Source organism: Chlamydotis macqueenii, chromosome Z (genome assembly GCF_036417535.1).
Source record: "Chlamydotis macqueenii isolate bChlMac1 chromosome Z, bChlMac1.mat, whole genome shotgun sequence".
NCBI classification, from domain to species: Eukaryota; Metazoa; Chordata; class Aves; order Otidiformes; family Otididae; genus Chlamydotis; species Chlamydotis macqueenii.
Window position 1 is genome coordinate 77,927,534 of NC_141593.1, and position 6,000 is coordinate 77,933,533.

Consider the following 6,000-nt stretch of genomic DNA (forward strand, 5'->3'; position numbering starts at 1 on the left):
CATCTCACTGAAGATGAAATAGTGGAGGGTGCTGCTGGATGAGAGATACTCAGTGAAGGTTAAAATGTCTCCCATCTGCCACAAATCACGTTTGAGAGAAACTACCCACCAAAGGGTATTTGTCCACCTGCCAGGTGAAAAAAAAAACAGAGAAAATTTGGGACCTGAATTTTCCCAGGTATTTTTCCTCACTACGTCAGTCTTCAGGTGAATAACCATTACTGATTTTTTATCTTTAGAGCTGGCAGGTCCACGGGCAGCGTGGATGGGGGGGGTGGGGGTACTGAGCTGAACAGCGCAGGTGCAAAATACGCCCTGACGCACTGAACACATGCATGAATGGGCAAGCTGCTTTCTTTGCATGCCAAAGAACAGAGTATTTTTTATTAAAACACTCTGAAATCAGAGTATACAGAAATCAGGATTCCTATCTACAGTTTAGATGCTATGATGTCAACTGTTACTGAATTAAGCCATCTATAATTACAAGAGGACTTTAAAAATAAAACAGCAGCAATGAATCTCTTTATTCTGGCTCATATTTTCTGCAATGTTTGTGATCCAAGGAACTTGGTTCTGAATACTCGCTTTCAAATTATTCAGACAGTCCAATTTTTCAGAAAAAGTCCGCCAGCCCACTTTGTGAACACCACATCACTGCAGAGTTTGGGAAGTCATACTCTCAAAAATTAAAAGTCATTAAACTAAAAATAATTTAGAAAAATTTCAGCCTGTATATTTAAAAAGCTATGTTGTCACTTACCCTTAACCCAAAACATTATCCCTCTCAAAAATTTGTGTCATCTCACTCACTATTCTGGAAAATTACAGTTTCTCCACTTCTAGCAATAAGTATGCTATGAAACACTTGTCCCATTTGGTGCTAATGATTAGCTACTTGTTTGACAACCCCACTCAACTGCTGATACTTGAAAATTTTCCAGTCTTCTTGTAAAATGCAGAAGTATTTTAGGAGGCAGTGCACCATCTGGCCTCATAATGTCTCTGTTACTCTTGCAGGATATAAAAAATCCACTGCTCCCTCCCTCTCCGTCATAATCTTCTGCAGGTTCTTCTGTGGCATTTACCTTGTTTTTACCTTAAGAAGGCAGTAAATTTAGAAAGCATTCAAACCAGAAAAAAAAAAAAAAAAAAGAGCCAAAGCTCTATGGTTTTGTCATGCAGTAATGCAAATGTGATTTTAAACTAGCAAGGATGAAACTGCTAATGTTGCAAAAAGCAGACATTTAGAACAGAAATAGTTAAGTGATTTTGGAAAGTTCAGGTTTTCCTTTTGGAGTCTTTTCAGAGTTTGTGAAGATATTTGCATTTCTTGAAACACTTTTTTTAAAAAATGGAGAAGGGTTAGGAAAACGTCCTGTAGATTTTGTTTTGCAGGGAAGCTATAGAAAAGCCATTGGATAAATTCAAAGTCTAGCTAATTCAGAAATTCATTTGAATTCCAAATGGACTGTAACACTTCTGAGGTAAAAAACCAAAATTATGTGAAAAATCATGTGGACTTTTTGGGCCACCATTTTATTTAGCTCTATTTGGTGCATATATTCCTTGTTACTGATTTTCTTCCTTTTTTATGTGTGTGTAACAAGAATTTACAGAAGAGTCTGAATGCTTAGAGTTGCTCTCTGTTACGCTAAAAAATATTATTTGTTACTTGTGAATGAATATGCACGGAATGAAGAAGCTAAAACCATTCGTAAAACTTTGCCATTGTATTTGCCCTTATTCTGTAGGGCCTAGCCATTAAATCTAACTTTCCTAAAACTTCATGTTTTTGCACAGAATAATTACTAACATAGCACTGTGATATCTGAATAAATATTGTCTAATTCTTACTTCATTTCTTTGCTCAGTTCAAGTGGTCATGTATAAATGTCCAAAGGACTGCAAACATTCTCATACCTCATTTTCTCAACAGGCAGTGTTTTTACATTGCTATGTTGGTATAATAAGTATTATAAGTGGAAGAAAATTGAAATACATGCTGAAATGTTTGCCTAAATATTAGATATGCTGGACTGCTGCCAAGGAAAAGGGAAAGAATTCCCAGTAAACAATCCAGCAGATACTACCCATCCATTCAAAGGCATCCAAAAGAGCAGAATAGTCCTTCATATGGTGAGGCTCATAAAATTCAAGAGTACCTTAATTAGATGGCTTTTCATGTAGTTTTGGGTGAATGCTTGATTTCTCTGTAATGTCTGTTACAAAGTCCTTGAGATGTCCTTTAGATGCTACTAGTGTCTAAAACATCACCTGTCAGAAAGAAATTACCTTTCGGTGAAGAAAACTATTGTTGCTTATATATTTTAAAATGCTGATAAACTTACGCGAGACCAACGGCGACAAAAAAATTTGTTGTACAACCCCCCCTAGTATATATGCACCATCAGGTAACTTCGCATTCTCTGTGAATAAACAATTGAGGTCGTAATTGTTTGTGCACTCCTGCAAATGTCAACAAAATCAAACATCTGTCATGCCGGATAAGGAAACATGACTCATTTAATATACTTAACACTCTACTCAGCCTTGAAAAGGTCACTCAGATTTTAACAAGCGGTGCGTAGTTTACTGGAGTCTAGTAAATGACCATGTAGTGACAATAAAGCTATGACCATATTTAGTTACCCTTCAAACGACATATTTGATTAAAATAACACATCATATTTAGCACAATCTGTTTGATGTTGCTTTTGGATGCGCTCTGACCCTTTCAATTACAACCAAATTTAACATAAAATAATTTTTGCCAAAGTGATGCTCATAACCCCCTGCCCCATCCCACCAAAAAAAAAAAGCAGAACAAGCCAGAATGGTTGCCTTGAAAGCTACCAATTTAAGACAACAAACAACATACAAAGGTAGCATTTACTCTTCTGCCATCTTCAGCGGCGATAAGCAAAACCCATGCAGAGTTCAATCATGGATTGAAGCCATCAGCAACACATTGTCTGCCAAGAGGACAAGGACTAAACACCCTTTTGATTACATGTTGGCTTCCTATGTCAGGATCCTTGATTCAGTCCCGAATCCTGTCAGAAGTGACTCATGGCAAGTGCCGCTTGTTATCCCTGCTGACCTACACCAAAAGGCTGTTAGGACAGCCCGGGAATGCCTCGTTTTGCGCAGAGGTATTTAGCTGAAATCTGGTCTTTTGATATTGCTCTCAAGGTCCTTCGTTATTCTCCTGTTGGCCTGTAGCCAAAATAATTGCTAATTTCAATGAGAGATATTTAGGGGTGAATATGGACACAGTATGGAAGAGAGGATCATACCTGCTTCACCAGATGGTGCTAAAGCATTCAGTCAATTTTTTTGCTTGATGGCTTTTGCAACCCAACATAAGAATATGGTGCATGGGATCTCATTTGGCCATAAAAACCCTGACAAAATGTTAATATTCTTGGTACTCATGAGTTGGTTTTGTTTCTCCTTAAAAAAAAAAAGATAACTAGTCCTGAAAGATACTGTTATATAGGAGACCAAAATAATCAACATATTTCACAGACTGGTTGGCAGGTTAGACTTAGCACAGATGCACAAATGGGTTGATCACATCTCTGGACAGCTGGTGGGAGCTGTCCTAACTCTCTTTCCTCTGTTCTTCTCCCAAGTATTTGACTCCTGAGCCAATTCTGTGAGCTGGCTCCAGAAATTCATTAATGATCTATGGGGGTAATCTGGGATGAGAAAACAATACTCTAAGAAGGTATGCGCTTTGAGTAAAGGTGAATTTGAGGTGCTTTAGGTGTGTAAATTATGGAGGACCTTTTACAAAGGAGGAGAAAGGATATAGATTGTTCTTCCTTTCCGTTAATTTCTGGCACATGAGAGAGCCACAAGATTCACTGAGGATTATACTACTTACAGAACGATTTTTTTTTCATCCCAAAAGGATTACAAAACACTTCATGAAGTGTCAGTTTGTTTCACACCAGTAATGGGAAATACGGATTATAGCCCTCTGTGCCGAGGTTGATCACTGCTCCCTTGAGCGAGGACAAGCAGGTCTGTGTATCCAGTTTATTCCTTAAGGACTCTCTTGGGGAAATGAGATTGAATTTTGGCTGATACTCAGCTAATTGAATAACCAGACTTTGCACTGGGTTGTTAGTAGGCTCTCTCATTGCCTCTTTCACCTGTTTTAGAGCTTGAGTTGGCCTGATCTTTTCTACTGCAAATACATGGTATTTGTCATTTCTGAGGCAGAACACGGCATCACCATGAGGTGGTGGCCCACAGTGTCTAGGATCACACATTCACATGATTAGCTTATATATACGTGTGTTTGCCGTGTTTAGCATCCTTCGTACAGACCCATCCTGCGGTATTTTGCACACCACAGTTGCAGAGATAGAATGGCAGTAAGAGGGATCAAGGTATTCACTTCCAGATAAGGAAAAATTGATCCACGCAGGTTACAGCTCTCTTCCCTGAAATCTGAATAATTTACTTCTGACTGAAGCATTCGGTTCCAGTACTGCCAACAACTGTTTGTTGAGCAGGAATTAAGTAGTCAGCATTTCTCATTCCCGTAATGGCTTAAGAGTACTCTAAAAAAAACCAGAAGGAAATATTTTTTTGCAGATTGCATAATTCCTATGTTCTTGTCTGTCTGCTGCTGGCTGACCTCTGAGACAGGACAGTGCATTAAGAGGACCTTCGGTCCGAGCCAGTAAGGACATTCCTATGGAAGCATATGTCTTAAACAACCGGTCCTTTAAGATGCACCTTTAAAAATTTAATCATGTTTCAGACCTGGCAAGTGCATGATTAATCTTGATCATGAAGATATACTTGTCTTTTTTAATATATTTTTTATCATAATTAAGGACATTTTTCTATTCTGGGCAATATTGCTATTTCATTTACTTAAGCTGCAATGATTAAATCTAATTTGCTACTCTGTGAAATCTTATTCCTACTGAAGACTAATGGGTGTAGTACACAGTTCAGTTAAGAAACAGATTCACCACATAACCTCCATTAAGTAATTCCATTTATTTTAATAAAACTAGCTGGCACATGAAAGAAAGAATCTATAGCGGTCTTCAGTCTCCAGAAAATCATAGAATTTTTAATGCAAGCAAATAAAAGATGTTTTGACCTCTTCCTGAACATATGATTTCTCACAGCAAGGAGTCACGAAAAAAAATTTCAAAACAAATCCAGCTCATAATATCTGTGCTCTGAAAAAAGCCACCTACATTTCGTACTTGATCTTATTTTACAAGTGCAGTATTATCCTTTTCAAATATATGAAATGTCAGCTTGAAAATACAGTGAACATAGTTTCTCTAAAAAACAATGAAAGAAAAGCCTATTACTAATAAAGTATTCTCACTTTAATCACGTTTCCTTCATTACTCCCATATTTTAGGTGATATAAAAGGAGTAACAATTATTGCCTTGTTCACTTTGATTTATTTGGCTCAGTGCCTCCTTACCTAGCTAATGTAAAATAAACTGTGCTACATGGGTCATTTATGATGTGATTTAATAAGATGCTTTTTATTTCTAGCCTGCAGGGAAACATATTAGTTTGCAAGCACCTGGCAAAAAAAAACCCAAACATTTCTATCGTTGATTTTCTATTTTCATTTGGTAGACTTTCAGCCTACAAGGTAATTTAAAGCTACAATGCACAGGTTGTCATAGTGGCAATGTACTGAAACTGGACTTCAACATCCACATACGGAAATGGTGCCTGGACATCAGAATAAGGAAGGTCAGAACTACAAGCCTGACCAGTTCCTAACTTCTTATGTGTATTTCTTTGTAAATTAGGACTTGTTCTTGTTCATTGTTTGAAATAGGTTAATGTTTTTCCTTAGCAGCACAAGCTGTCGGGAAACCAAATTATATATATGTAACAGGCACCTGCAACAGACCAAGAAGTAAAAAAAAAATCTAGGAAATTGGTTTTCTGTAGACACTCTGAATAACATGGGTAAGTTCACCATGCTCAAACGTAGA